Below are 15,287 nucleotides of genomic sequence, written 5' to 3' on the forward strand. Positions count from 1 at the left end.
AGCTCGTCATGGTCCACATCAGTTCCAGTCTCCCAGCCTGCCTCGATCCCCTACAATTTTCCTACCAGTGGAATGGGTCCATAGCGATGCCATATCCCTGGAACATCTGGTCAACAAGGACACCCACGTCAGATTCCTGCTCATTGACCATAGGTTCACCCTCAACACCATTATTCCCTTCAGACTGATCACCAAACTCCCTGACCTTAGTCTTGGCTCCGCCCTCTGAATTTGGATCCTCAGCTTTCTGACCTATAGTACACAGTGAGTGAAACTAAGTGTGTATCTTCCATGATAACATTCTATACTGAAATCCCAAAGGATGTGTCCTCAGCCCCCTAGTATACTCCCGATTCACCCACGACTGTATTGCCAAATTTTGAACAAATGCCATCTACGTGTTCACTGATGACATCATCATAGTAGGACAGGTATGTATTGATGGCAAGTCAAAATACAGAACGGAAATAGAGGACTTGGTGATGTGCTGCACTGAGACCATCCTCTCTTTCAATGTCGGCAGAACTAACCAACTGATCAATGACTTCAGAAAGAAATGAGGAGAACATGCCCCCATCTGCATCAATGGAACTGAAGTTGTAAGAGTGGAAAGCATTAAGTTGCTTGGAGTGACGATAACCGACCTCCCATGTAGATATGACAGCCGAGATGGCACAACAACGCGTCTTCTTTCTCTGGCAGCTCAGGACATTTGACATGTCCACAAGGACCCTCACCAATGTCTACAAGTGCACCACTGACAGCAAACTATCTGTGTGCATAATGACCCGGTGTGGCCACAGCCCTGCCGCGGACAGTAAGTGAAATGACAGAAGGTTGTGTGCACAGCCCATGCCATCACGGAAACCAACGTCCTATCCATTGTCTCCATTTACACAGCTCACTGCTGCAGAAAGGCTGATAACATTATCAAAGACCCATCGAACCCTGGATCTCCTACAATCTCTTCCATCATGCAGACAATATAGAAGCTTGAACACACAAACCAGCAGCTCCTGGACAGCATCTTCCCAGCCATTATTAAACCGTGGAATGGACACTCTAACTTCAAATAATTCCGATCTTGCTCACATTGATATTGCCTATTGCATGCCCTTTCTTGTGTAGCTTTTATGTCTCAGTCTAAGTTTTTCCTTTACCCTATGATCTGTATGTCCTTGCTTATTGTAGGAGCGAGATTCCCCAGCTAGGGACTCTGGAGGCAGACAGGACACAGCCATGGAATGGACTTTAATTCAAACAAAACCTGGTTAATGCTGGGAGAATACCAAAGGATCTTCCTCGAATCTGGGTTTGACACGAGAAGACAATCCTTTCCATAATCTTTAGCTCAGATCAGACGGCAAATCAATGACACACTTCGAGTTTACAGTAAAAGGACAGTATTTTTATACGTTCTGTGTTGCAATGATCATACACAACCTTGTCAGTGTACCCTCCACTCCCCTTCTGCAGAACCAATCTTGTAAAACAACTGATCAATAATGGACACTCCCAGGGACAGCTCGAGGTTCTTATTTGTTTCGGATGTTTAACGATTGTTGTTATCTCTAGGCCTTATGATTTTTCTATAATGCTTTCCAAAGTTCGGGGCTGTGCTCTTTTTAGTCATATCCCTCATTGTTTATTTTGAAGGATTGCATAAATTCTATTCTCCATTGGACAGGCTACCACTTATCAAATTCCGTTATCACATTTTACATTAAAAAGCTGATTCTGATAGAAAATTCGTAATATTTTAATTATTTCTACTGTTAACGTTTTTCTTAGCGAATTAGACAAGAAAAGCCAGGCGTCTCTTTAAGGTTTTATAATTACGTTGAAATCTGTGTCCATGATTATTTACCAAATATTTAACTCGGACCTATTACTATTGTAAATAGTTTCAAAGGCGCAGCTAGATTCTGAAAGATAACTTGAGTTGCTATTTTTGTGGATGAAAAGAATCCTTACTGAGATCAGAATAAGTTACCTTTTTTAGTGATTCTTTTGTGCTACAATTTCATTATTTCATCTGTGTTCTGTTACAAATCATCACTTTTTTTAAAAAAAACCTCCTTTATCACTATGTTGGCATGTTTCAGAATCTTGCGAATCAGATTACCCTTTCTTTTGCTTTGGAATAATTCCCTCCTCAAAGGCCCTTTTTTCACTGATGCTGAAGCAATCTATTTTAATTTCTGTCTATTTTGTGGCCCCTCAGAAACAGACAGCTGAAGTAGATTTTTAAATTACAGCCACTCCATGTCTCTAAAAAAAGGCAGCTCCAACTCTCACTATGATCTGCCAGAACTGTGTATGAACAAAGAGTTTCACTCCACTTAGATACATGCGACAATGACTCCTATCAAATCAAATGAAACCAAATCTAATAATAGAGAGAGAGAATTTGTCACAAGGTCAATACACCCAGATCGAACTCTGCAGCCAGCCACATCCGGCCAAAAATCGTGATAGACGATTACACAACTAACAGATGGAGAGGGCTCCACAATTATTCCCATTCTATCAATGGATCAGCTCTGCACATCTTTGTAAAAATCAAGGAAATAGTATCTCTACCATCCTCGCCAGGGGTGCTAAGTCGATGATTCAACTCACCGTCATCATGATGCCCACAGAATCACAAATCAGTCTTCAACCAATTCGATTTGCTGCACGTGAAGTGAAGAAACAGCTGAACACAGTAGATATGACAAAGGCAATGGGCCCTGTCTTTTGATAGAGCTGTCAGGCAGCACAGACGTAACTTGTTCTGTGTGGTTTCTGATAGGTCCCCATGTGGACTTGGTGCTGTTTTGGAAAAGTCACTGGATTAATAATCCAGACCAGACTAATGCTCTGGCAGCTGGTGGAAGTTAAGAACAATTAATAAAATATCGATATCTAAAATCTGGCGTCAGTAACAGTGACCTTGAAGTCAATGTCAATTGTAACACCAATTTGCTTTTCCAATGTACTTTCAAGAAGTGAATCTCCCGTGCTTTCCTGGTCTGTCCCAAAAGTGACTCCAGACACACAGACATGTGATAAACTCTTCAATGGTCTCTGAATCGGCCAAGCAAGACACTCTATTGTATCAAACTGCTCCTACGTCTGACAGGATAAAACCGGACAGAACACTCAGCCCATCCTCGGTATTGGAAAAGGGAACGGGAAACACAGTCCTGTTGACCCTGCAGAGACCTGGTCCTAACATTGTGAACTTGTGACAACATTTACAGAGCTTTCCCACAAACCGCACAGAAACATCGGGAATGTAATAGGCCATAAAGCATATTGAGCCTGCCCCATTCTAGTTAATGTTTGAACATCTCCTCAATGCACTTTCCCCACACACTGTGCACATCCCTTATTGTGATTAACATTGTGAAGCTATAAAATAGGAACTGCGGCAGTCCCTTTGGTCTGTCGAGTTTGCTATCCAATTCAATATAATGATGGCTGATCCTTTATTTCTACACCATACTCCTGCTCTCTCCCCCATCCTTTCGGTGTCTCGACATCCTTATTAGTCTTTCGTGCCTTGTCTTCCACAGCCTTATGTGAGAGAGGATTCCCAGGTTCACCAGTCTCTGAGTGCAGACATTTATTCGTATCTAAATGCAATGTGACCTGTCTGTACCTAATACTGTGGCCTCTTGTTTTAGACTTCCCAGCCACGGGAATTATCATCGCTGCTTCCAATCTACCTAACCCTGTCAGTGTTTTATATATCTCACTGAGATCTCCACTCATTTTCCTAAACCATATGGAATACAGGCTCAGTCGCCCCAAACTCTGCTCCCACTAAAAGTCTGTCATCCCAGAGATCAGTCTGGTCATCCTTCGCTGATCTCCCTCAATGTCAGGTTTGTCTTTTATTAGGTACGGAGACCAAAACTGCACACAACGCTGCACAATGTTCGAGTTGAGGTCTCACCAAGAGCCTGTACAGCTGCACTGAGATACCCTTATTCCTGGACTCAAGTCCACCTGAAATGAGGGTCAACACCCCATTTATCTTCCTGACTGCTTTCTGCTCCTGCAATCTTGCTTTCAGTGACTGGTGTACAGTGAGGACCCAGATCCTTTTCAATGTTACAGCTACCCACTTGATGGGCCTGTGTAAACTGGTCTGTATGTCAATGTATTCCCTGAATTGGCTTCTGTCTTCAGAACTCACTGCCCTGCATGGAACTCAGATGTCTGTCCAAACAATAACAGAAGAAAAGTGCAGTTCCCTTCATAGATCGACATTTCTCATACACTCCCTTTTCCAATGGTTGGCTGGAATTTTAGTGTTTCCCAACAAAGTAGACAACATCACATCTATCCACACTGCTCTTCATCTGCCACATATTTACTCATTCACTCCATTTGTTTCAATCACCTTGAAGTTTTTTTCACATCCTCCTCACTTTCAAAATCCTACTTCCGTCAGCAGACTTGGAAACTTTGCATTTGATTCCCTCAACAAGATGTTTGAGATGTATTGTGAATATCTGGCGACCCAGCACCAATCATTGCAATACTGCAGGAGCCTTCCAAACTGAAACCCATCCATTTATTCCTACTCATTGTTTCCTGTCCACACTCCCATTTTAACACCATATTCATATATTACCCCCATCCCATGTGCTTTTACTTTGCACACGAGGCTTGAGACTCTATTAAAATTCTTGCTGAAAATCCAAGTTCAGTGCCTCTATTGCTTTTTTACTGTAATTAATCTACCAGTCAGTTTATCAAATATGTTTCCAATTTCATCAATGTGTGTTGATTTTTTCCTATGCCCATTATTTTCAGTTCCAATAATTTCTCCAAATTAGTGTATTTACTACTTTCATTCCACATCATTTTCTCATCCGACTCAGGTTTTCTCCTATTGCTGGGAAGGCTTTGTTTATGTATTTATCTGAGAAGGCAGAAGTGAAGTCGTTGTGTCATGTTTCTCTGTTCTCCATTCTCCATTCCCTGGTTTCTGACTGTATGGAAGCTGACACTTTGACTAAAAAAAAGTTGTTGTCTATTCACCCTGTCCATGCCCCTTGTAATCTTAAACCTGAATTACTTACCCACTCAACTTCTTCTGCTCCAAAATAAATAACTCAAGCTTACCCAGCCTCTCTCCACAGCTCATATGGTCCATCCCAGGGAACATCCTGGTGAATTTCTTCTGTATCTCATCCAGTACAATCACATCCTTCCTGTAATGCGACTCGCAGAACTGCACACAATATTTCATTTGGCTTTACCGAAGTGCTATATAAAATTCGGATAATCTTTGGGTCAATGAATAAAGGCTTTATTTACAGTCATGCTGAACTCATCAACTATCATATCCAGTCACATTCAGGGATGTGTGGAGAAGCACGCTCTGAGCTTCCGAGTGTGATGCCGTTCTTTGAGTCCTCCCCTGTCTGGTTCCTTCTTCCAAAGTGTATCACCTCATATTTATCACAGCTACATTCCATTTGCCATTGTTCTGTCCATCTGACCATTCTATCTGTATCTTCCTGTAATATAAGACCACCCTCCTCACTGCCAACCACACGGCCAATCTTTGTGTCAAACACAAACTTACTTATCACACTCCCCCTACCCACTTCACATTCACATCACTTATGAATGCCACAAATAATACGGAACACAGCACTGATCTCTACCTTGTACACCGGGGAAATTGGGCTCCAGTCACACAAACAGCCTTCTAACATGAAGTTGAGTTGGGATGCAACTTGCCAAGTCACTAATAGGCCCGACATGTTCCCTGGTTGCTCTGTTCCACTTGATATACGTGAAGAATATGTGGGGATTCTCCTTAATCTTGCCCTGCCAACAGGCTTCCACGCCCCTGTGTTAGTCAGTCCCCTCCAAGGGACTTAAATGGCATATCCAATATCCTGTCATAATTTGCCTTAAATATAGAGTAGACAGCTCGAGAAACATCCTGTTTATTTCCACCTCATCACATGAATCATAGATTTTTGAAATTTCACTGAGATCACCTCTCATGCTTTGAAACTGGAGTGGTCGCAGGACAAATCTCCCCATCAGAAAATCTTGTCATCTCAGGAATTAATCTGGAGAATGTCCATTGCACGTCCTCTGTGATCAGTGTAATCTTTCTTCGATTAGGTCACCGACACTGCACTCAATACCTCAGGTACAGTCCAACCAACACTCTATGCAACTGCTTCATGATGTCTATACCTCTATATTCCAATACCTTTAAACAAACTCCAACCTAACTTTAACTTTCCAATTACATGTATTGCTCCAAATACCATTCACACTAATTGCATTTACGAACTCACTCTGTGAGTTATCGAGGCATAGAGATGTACAGCATGGAAACAGACCCTTTAGTGCAATCCGTCCATGTCTAGCAGATATCCCAACCCAATCTATTCCCATCTGCCCGCATCCGACCCATATCCCTCCAAACCCTTCCTATTCATGTAACCATCCAAATGTCTTTTCAATGCTGCAATTGTATCAGCCTCCACCATATCCTCTGGCAGCTCATTCCATACATGTACCACCGTATGTGTGAAAAAGTTTCTCCTTATTTCTCTTTCACGTTTAGATTGTTTGAAGTGTGGAAACAAGTCCACATAAACCCGCCAAAACGCAAACCACCCACATCCTTCCTCCTACATTTACCCCTTAACCTAACAGTGCAGGCAATTTAACATAGCCAATTCACCTAGCCTGCACATTTTTGGATTGTGGGAGGAAACTTACGCCGACATAGGGAGAATGTGCAAAGTCCACGCAGCCTGAGGCGGAAATTGAACCCGAGTCTCGTGGCGTTGGGAGGTAGCATTACTAACTACTGTGCCACCCAACATCCTTCGCTTCACAGCCTAAACCTATGCCCTTTAGTTCTGGACTCCCCGACGCCAGGGAAAAGGCTTTCTCTATTTATCCTCTCCATGCCCTTCACAATTTTGTCCATCTCTAGAAGGTCACCCCTCAGCCTCCAACCCTCAAGGGAAAACAGCCCAGCCTGTACAGCCTCTCCTTATACCTCAAATCCTCCAACCCTGTCAATATACTTGTAAATCTTTCCTGAACCCTTTCAATTTTCACAACATATTTCCAATAGGAAGGAGACCAGAATTCCATGCAATATTCCAACAGTGGCCTAACCAGTGTCCCGTACAACCACAACATGTCCTCCCAACTCCAATACTCAATACTCTAACTAATAAATGAAAGCACCGCCTTTACTATCCTACCTACCGGCGACTCCACTTTCAAGGAGCCATGAACGTGCACTCCAAGGTCTCTTTATTCAGCAACACACCCAGGACATTGCCATTAAGTGTAGAAGTCCTGCTAAAATTTGCTTTCCCAAAATGCAGCACCTCGCATTTATTTCAATTGAACTCCATCTGCCACTTCTCAGCCCATTGGCCCATCTGATCAAGATCCTGTTGTACTCTGAGGTAAACCTCTTCGCTGTCCACTACACTTCCAATTTTGTTGTAATCTGCAAACTAACTAACAATACCTCTTACGCTCACATCCAAATCATTTACGTAAATGATAAAAAATTGAGGAACCAGCACTGATCCTTGTGGTACTCCACTGGTCACAGGCCTCCAGTCTAAAAAATAACCCTCCACATCCACCCTCTGTCTTTAACCTTTGAGCCAGTTCTGTATCCAAGTGGCTAGTTGTCGCTGTGTTCCATGAGATCTAAACTTGCTAACCAGTCTTCCATGGAGAATCTTGTCGAACGCGTTACTGAAGTCCATATAGAACACATCTACCGCTCTGCCCTCTTCGCGACTTCTTCAAAAAACTCAATCAAGATCGTGAGATATGATTTCCCACGGTTAAGGCCATGTTGACTATCCCTAATCAGTCCTTGTCATTCCAACTCCATGTACATCCTGTCCTTCAGGATTCCCTTCAACAACTTGCTCACCACCGACGTCAGGCTCACTGGCCTATAGTTCCATGGTTTGTCCGTACCACCCTTCTTAAACAGTAGCATCGCGTTTGCCAAACTCCAGATTTCTGCCACCTCTCCTGTGACTATCAACGGTACAAATGTCTCAGCAAGAAGCACAGCAATCACTTCTCTGGCTTCCCACAGAGTTCTATGGTACATCTGTTCGGGTCCTGGGGATTTACCCACTTTTACACGTTTCAAGACATCCAGCACTTCCTCCTCTGGAATATGGACATTTTTCAACGTGTAACCATCTATTTCCTGACATTCTATATCTTCCATATCCGTTTCCACAGTAAATACTGATGCAAAATACTCGTTTAGTATCTCCCCCATTTCCTGCAGTTCCACACAAGGGCTGCCTTGCTGATCATTGAGGGGTTCTATTCTCTCCCTAGTTATGATTTTGTCCTTAATGTATTTGTAAAATCCCTTTGCAGTCTCCATAATTCTACTTGCTAAAGCTATGTCATGTCCCCTTTTTGCCCTCCTGATTTCCCTCTTAAGTATACTCCTACTGCCTTTATACTCTTCGAAGGATTCACTCGATCTATCCTGTCTATACCTGACATATGCTTCCTTCTTTTTATTAATCAAACCCTTTAGTTAGTCAGCAATCCCTATACTACCAGCCTTTCTTTTCATCCAAACAGGAATATACTTTCTCTGGATTCTTGTTATCTCATTTCTGAAGGCTTCCCATTTTCCAGCCGTCCGTGTACCTGTGAAAATCTGCCCCCAATCAGGGTTTGAAAGTTATGCCAAATACTGTCAAAATTGGCCTTCCTCCAACTTAGAACTTCAACTTTAAGATCTGGTCTATCCTTTTCCATAATTATCTTAAATCTAATGGTATTATGGTAGCTGGCCCCAAAGTGCACCTCCACTGACACCTCAGTCACCTGCCCTGCCTTACTTCCCCAGAGTTGGTCAACTTTTGCACCTTCTCTAGTAGGTTCATCGACATACTGAATCAGAAAATTTTCTTGTACACACTGAATATATTCCTCTCCATCTAGATTCTTAATGCTATAGCAGCCCCAGTCTATGTTTGGAAAGTTAAAATCTCCTAACATAATCACCCTACTTTCTTACAGATAGTTGAGATCTCCTTACAAGTTTGTTTCTCAGTTTCCTCTGACTATTAGGTAGTCTATAATACAATCCCAATAAGGCGATCATCCCGTTCTTATTTCTCAGTTCTACCCAAATAACTTCCCTGAATGTATTTCCAGGAATATCCTCCCTCAGTACAGCTGTAATGCTATCCCTAATAAAAAAAAACTCCACACCCCCTCCTTTCCTGCCTTCCTTTTCTATCTTTCCTGAAGCATTTGTATCCTGGAAAATTTAGCTGCCGGTCCTGCCCATCCCTGAGCCATGTTTCTGTAACTGCTATGATATCCCACTCCCATGTTCCTAACCATGCCCTGAGTTCATCTGCCTTCCCTGTTCGGCCACATTGTATTGAAATAAATGCAGTTTAATTTATTGGTACTACTTTGTCCCTGCCTGCCCTGACTGTTTGACTCATTTCTGTTCTCAATTGTACCAATCTCAGATTGATCTATTTCCTTACTAACTCCCTGCCCCCAGCCTGCCCCCCCCCCTTTCCTAGTTTAAATCCTCCCGAGCAGCTCTCGCAAATCTCCATGTCAGTATATTCGTCCCCTTCCAATTTAGATACAATCACTTCTTCTCGTACAGGTTCCTTCTACCCCAAAAGAGATTCCAGTGATCCAAAAATGTGAATCCTTCTCCCATACACCAGCTCCACAGCCATGCATTCATCTGCTCTATCCCTCTATTCCTGCCCTCACTCGCTCGTAGCGCCAGGAGTAATCCAGATATTATTACTCTCAAGAACCTCTTTTTAAAATTTCTGCCTATCACCATGCAATCTCCGTCCATAATCCGTCCAAACTTTTCCCTTCCTATGTTGTTGGTTCCAATTTGGACAATGACCTCTTGGTGGCCCCTCTCCCCCGTGAGAACATTCTGCACCCTTTCTGAGACATCCTTGATCCTGGTACCAGGGAAACAACACACCAATCTACTTATTTCTCTGCTGGCCACAGAACCGTCTGTCTGTACCTCAGACTAGCAAGTCCCCTAACACAATTGACCTCGTGGAATCCGACGTATCCCTTGTTGCATTAGAGCCAGTCTCCATACCACAAACTTGTCTGTTTGTGCTACGTTCCGTGTGAATCCATCACCCGCTGCATTTTCCAAAACAGCATATTTGTTTGAAATGGGGACAACCACAGAAGAGTCCTGCACTAGCTACTTAACTCTCTTGTCTTTCTTGGAGTTAACCCATCTATGTAACTGTATCTGTAACTGTATCCCTCCTTCCTATAACTGCCATCCATCACATACTGTTCCTGTTACCAATTCTTCATTGTCTTAAACTATCTCTCCATCCGATCCATCCGATCTGATGGGATTCACAAGCAGAAGCATTTATTGCAGATATAATCCGCAGTAACCCTTAAATCCTCCTTAAACTCCCACATCTGACAAAAAGCGCATATGATTCGAACAAGGCCATTTGTGCTCCTTCACAATCTACAGACCAAGAAAAAGAAAAGTGTCTCATTCCTCTACAAAACACTGCCCAAGGCTATATTAATATTTATGGCTTATATTTTAAGATTAATCAAGGGACATATCTCAAAAACATATAATTAAGGAATAACCCACTCTACTCACTTCTGCAGACTTTCTGTAGGACACAGTTAAAACAATCCACTATCTGGCTGGGAACTTTGCTCAAACAGTTCCTCCAAACTAGTTGTAAATTTCACTGTTTGCTAATTTTCCTAGAGGCACTCCGATATCCAGCGATACATGAATTCAAACAGCAAAGGCAGTAACTGTGCAGGTACGCTGTCCTATCAGTTTCTTCCCCTCACCATGTGCTTCCTTTGTCCGTTCTGTTCCCTCTTAAAACTGCTGTTTGTTTAACCTTTTTTCCCAAAGTTCCAAAACAATGCAAGAGCATACAAAACAGTAATTGCTGCTTCTGGAATTCGAGGAAATCACCTCCAACACCTAAAATACCTCAAAAAAGGAGCAGCTGTTACAGCCAGAAAATTTTCCCGCCCAGACTTCTGAAAATCCAAATACACTACTTCCACTGGTTGTCCGTGGTCTATGCTGCAAGAAACAACTTCAAATCATTCCGAACTTTCTCAGGCATGATTTCTCTGACAGAAATGCATTGTCATTCTTGCAATTTTGCTGTTCGTTTCTAAGTACCCAATATCACTTCTGATATAATGGATTCCAACTCTTTCCATACATATGTCAAATTAATTGCTCTGCAGTCCTCCACATTATCTCTTCTTCCCTGTGTACATAGATGGATCATGTTTACTACCTTTCAGATATCTACAATGGCTATGGCCTTTGCAGGATTTGCAAGAAAATAAAATACAGTCACCGACAGTTCAAATAGTATGCTGTTTTATTTCTGACAACTTGATATGAAGTATATCTGGCCCATCAGACTTAGCAATGATCAATCTAGCTCAATTTTCATGTACTACCTTGTTGCTGATATGAATGGACTTTATGTCTTTAGTTCCACAAGTCCCATGTGATCACTTTACACGGAGGTTTCCTGGCGCTTTCTCCATGAAGACAGATGCAAAGTAGCTGGTTAGTTTCTCTGCCATTTCCTTGTTCCCAACAATAACTTCTCCTAGACCTTAAAAATTTCCACTTTTGGCCTTACTTTGGATTATACACTAATCCATAAACTTCGGTACATGAATCGTAGATGTAAGCAGACTTTGTGTTTCCTGTTTGTTTGTATTCATGTTCTTTTTGATTTCCTTAACACTTTCTCCTTCCTTATTTTCAGAAAAGTAAATCTCTCAGAATGTTCAGGTTTCCACAATATCTGTAATTCTTCTGAAGCTGCTTCCTTAGATTTAATGCAATCATTTAATTTCTTACATAAACTATTAATGAGTCACCTTCCCTTCGCTGGTGTTTGTAACTTAGTGATATGTACGTATTTTGCAGACTTTACAGTATTTCTATCACTAACAGCCAATGTTTGTCTCATACTAAATGTCATATTGTATTTTTCCAATTCACTTGACCCTCTAGCCTTCGGGTTTCCATGATATTTGAGTGTAATGTTCAAACATTCTATATTGCTTGCAGGCGCCATGTAAAATACAACATATTAATGTCACGATTGCCCAATAGCTGCCTCAGAGCACGGTAACTAATTAGTCCTTCTGACCACACAACACCACGCCCGAAATAACCTGCTCTGTACTTTGGTTCACAACACACTCTTCAGCCTACCTCATATACACTTATGAAATGTATTTTTCACAGCATTAGCAATCATTTAGTTAACGCAGTTTAGATGCAACTTTAGATCATCCAATATTACTGCAGCACCCACGATATTTGCATATCTAATTTCCAGAGAATCGGATGCACAAAGTTGCACAACAGTTTTGGTTTAGATATGTTAGGCACCAATGTGTGTTCCTCCTTGTTGTTTGAAAGTTACTTACAAACTGATTCCGAAGAAGCTGAGGGATGTGGTGTGTGGTGTTATTAGTGATAGACGTTGACAAGACACTGGGGAGGCTCACCCCGATGCTGAGATGATCTGAAGAAATGCACATCTATGCAGGACAAGCAAAAATAACCTTCCCCATTCGGCCTGGGGCAAATGTCTCCCTATTCTCTCTCCTCCCTCACACTCTCTGTATATCTGTTCCAGCACCTACCCCCGAACAAGGCTCTTGCAACACTACTCTCACCTTTGCATGCAACACTCTCTTTCCTTCACTCTCTCTGTCACTGAAAGCAAATCGAGATTGAATTTATTGTTTTGCCAACATTGAACCAGTGAGACAATTTGATGCTGGGGACATGAAAATGCGAACATTTTGAAAATTAGGGAGAGAGCAGATGCCTTCGAGACAGAAGAAGCCTGGGGATCAACCATCTTGCTCCGTAAGATATTAGGAAATACTCACTAATCATATATATTTTTTCATATGAAACCTATTCACAGTAAACAGAAATACGACGACCCAGGGAATTCAGCAGCCAGGAGAGTAACAACACAGAAGACGGCAGTGGCTGTGTGGCTTTGAAATTAAGTTGATGTAATCTTCATAAGTGTCTTATTGAAACAGCATGATGTTAGAGATTTGGGGGCAGTTGTGGGGGGTGGGTTGGTTAAAGTTGTGGTGTAATGTTCACTTTTACAGTGAAAAATAAATTGGCGCTATTTTCTTTAAATAGTGGAATTTGGGAGTTCTCTGTCGCTCATATTCTAATAAATTGTGAGGTGCGGTGAGCTCTCCTGGGTGTTTGGTTTAATTAACAGAGGAGTTCACCCCCATATCGTAACACTTGCAAAGACCAACAGACAGAAAAAAAAATAATGAGTGAGAAAGTTAAATATGAGGGTAAGTAAGCCAGTCATGTAAAGAAAGACTGTAAGAGCTTCTTTCGATAAATAAAGGGCAAACGAGAGGCAAAAATGGGCATCTGATCGATAGAAATTGTCACAGGAGAGATAGTAATGTGGAACAAGGAAATGGCTGAGGAGCTGAAAAATTACTTTGTGTCAGTCTTCACGGTTGAAAACACGAGTAATATCCCAAACATTGAAAAGATTTAGTGGACAGACCTGATTATGGTGGCCATTACCGAGAAGGTGTTGGGAAAACTGAATGGCCTGAAAGTAAGTAAATCACCTGGACCAGATGGACTCCACTCCAGATTTCTAAGGCAGATAGCTGATGAGACAGTGGAGGCGTTGGTGGTGATCTTTCAGGAATCTCTCGAATCAGGGAGATTCCCACAGGACTGGAAAATCGCTAACGTGATACGCCTGTTTAAAAAGGGAGTAAAGCAAAAAACGGAAAATTACAGACTGACTAATCTAAACTTGGCTGTATGTAAGATCCTGGAATCCATTGTGAAGGATGAGATTTCTGAATAGTTGGATGTGGATGGTAAAGTAGGACAAAGTTAGCATGGTTTCATCAAGAGGAGGTCATGCCTGGAAAATCTGCTAGAAAACCTTGAGGATTTAACAATCAGCTTAGAACAAGGAGAACCAATGGATTTCATCCACCAGGACTTCCAGAAGATCTTTGACAATGCGCCGACAGGAGGCTACTGAATAAGGCAGGGGTCCATGGTGTTAGAGGCAAGGTGCTAGCATAGATAGAAGTTTGTCTGTCTGGCAGGAAGCAAAGAGTTTCGATAAACATGTCCCTCTCAGGTTGACAGTCGGTGACAAGTGGTGTTCCATTCGGCTCAGTGTTGGGACCACAACTTTTCACTTTATACATTAACGATCCAGATGAAGGATCTGAAGGCTTTCTATCTACGTTTGAAGATGATACAAAGATAGGTATAGGGACAGGTAACGCCGAAGAGGCAGAGAGGCTCACGAAGGATTTGGATAGGTGAGGATAATGAGCACAGAAATGGCAGATGGAGTCAAAGTGGGAAATTGTGGCAACATGCACTTTGTTAGGAAGAATAAAAACATGGACTACCGAGAAAATTCAGTTGTCTGAAGTGCAAAGGGACTTGGGAGTTCTACTCCAGGATTCTCTCAATGTAAACTTGCAGGTTGAGTCACGAGTTAGGAAAGCAAATGCAGTGATGGAATTTATTTGGAAAGGATTTGAATATAAAAGCAGGGACATACTTCTGATGCTCTATAAGGCACTTGTCAAACCATATTTGGAGTAGTGTGCGCTGTTCCGAGCCTCATATCTCAAGAAGGATGTGCTGACCTTGAAATGGCTTCACAGGAGGTACACGGGAGAAAGTTTGAGGACTCTGGGTCTGTTCTTGATGGAGTTCAGAGGGATGTGGGGGAATCTAATTGAAACATACAGAATACTAAATGGCCTGGACAGGACGGATGTTGCTAAGACTTCCATTGGTAGGAGACTCTCGGACCCAAGGTTACAACCTTACAGGAAAGAGAGATCCTTTTATTACGGAGGTAAGGGGAAATGTCTTTAGCCAGAGAGTGGAGAATCTATGGAATTCATTTTCACAGAAGGCAGTGGAGGTCAGGTTATTGTGTATATTTAAGATAGAGGTAGTTAGCTTCTTGAGTATCAAAGGGATCAAGGATTACAGGGAGAATGCAGGACAATGAGAAGCTTGTCAGCCATAATTGAATAGTGGATCAGACTCAATGGACTGAATGGCCTAATTCTGTTCCTATATCCAATGATCTTATGGTCGTAAGCCACAGTCTATTGCCCGCTCTCTCACTTTGTCCCTTCTGGCAGGAAAATGT

The sequence above is a fragment of the Chiloscyllium punctatum genome, chromosome 21 (assembly GCF_047496795.1).
Source record: "Chiloscyllium punctatum isolate Juve2018m chromosome 21, sChiPun1.3, whole genome shotgun sequence".
In the NCBI taxonomy this organism is placed as follows: Eukaryota; Metazoa; Chordata; class Chondrichthyes; order Orectolobiformes; family Hemiscylliidae; genus Chiloscyllium; species Chiloscyllium punctatum.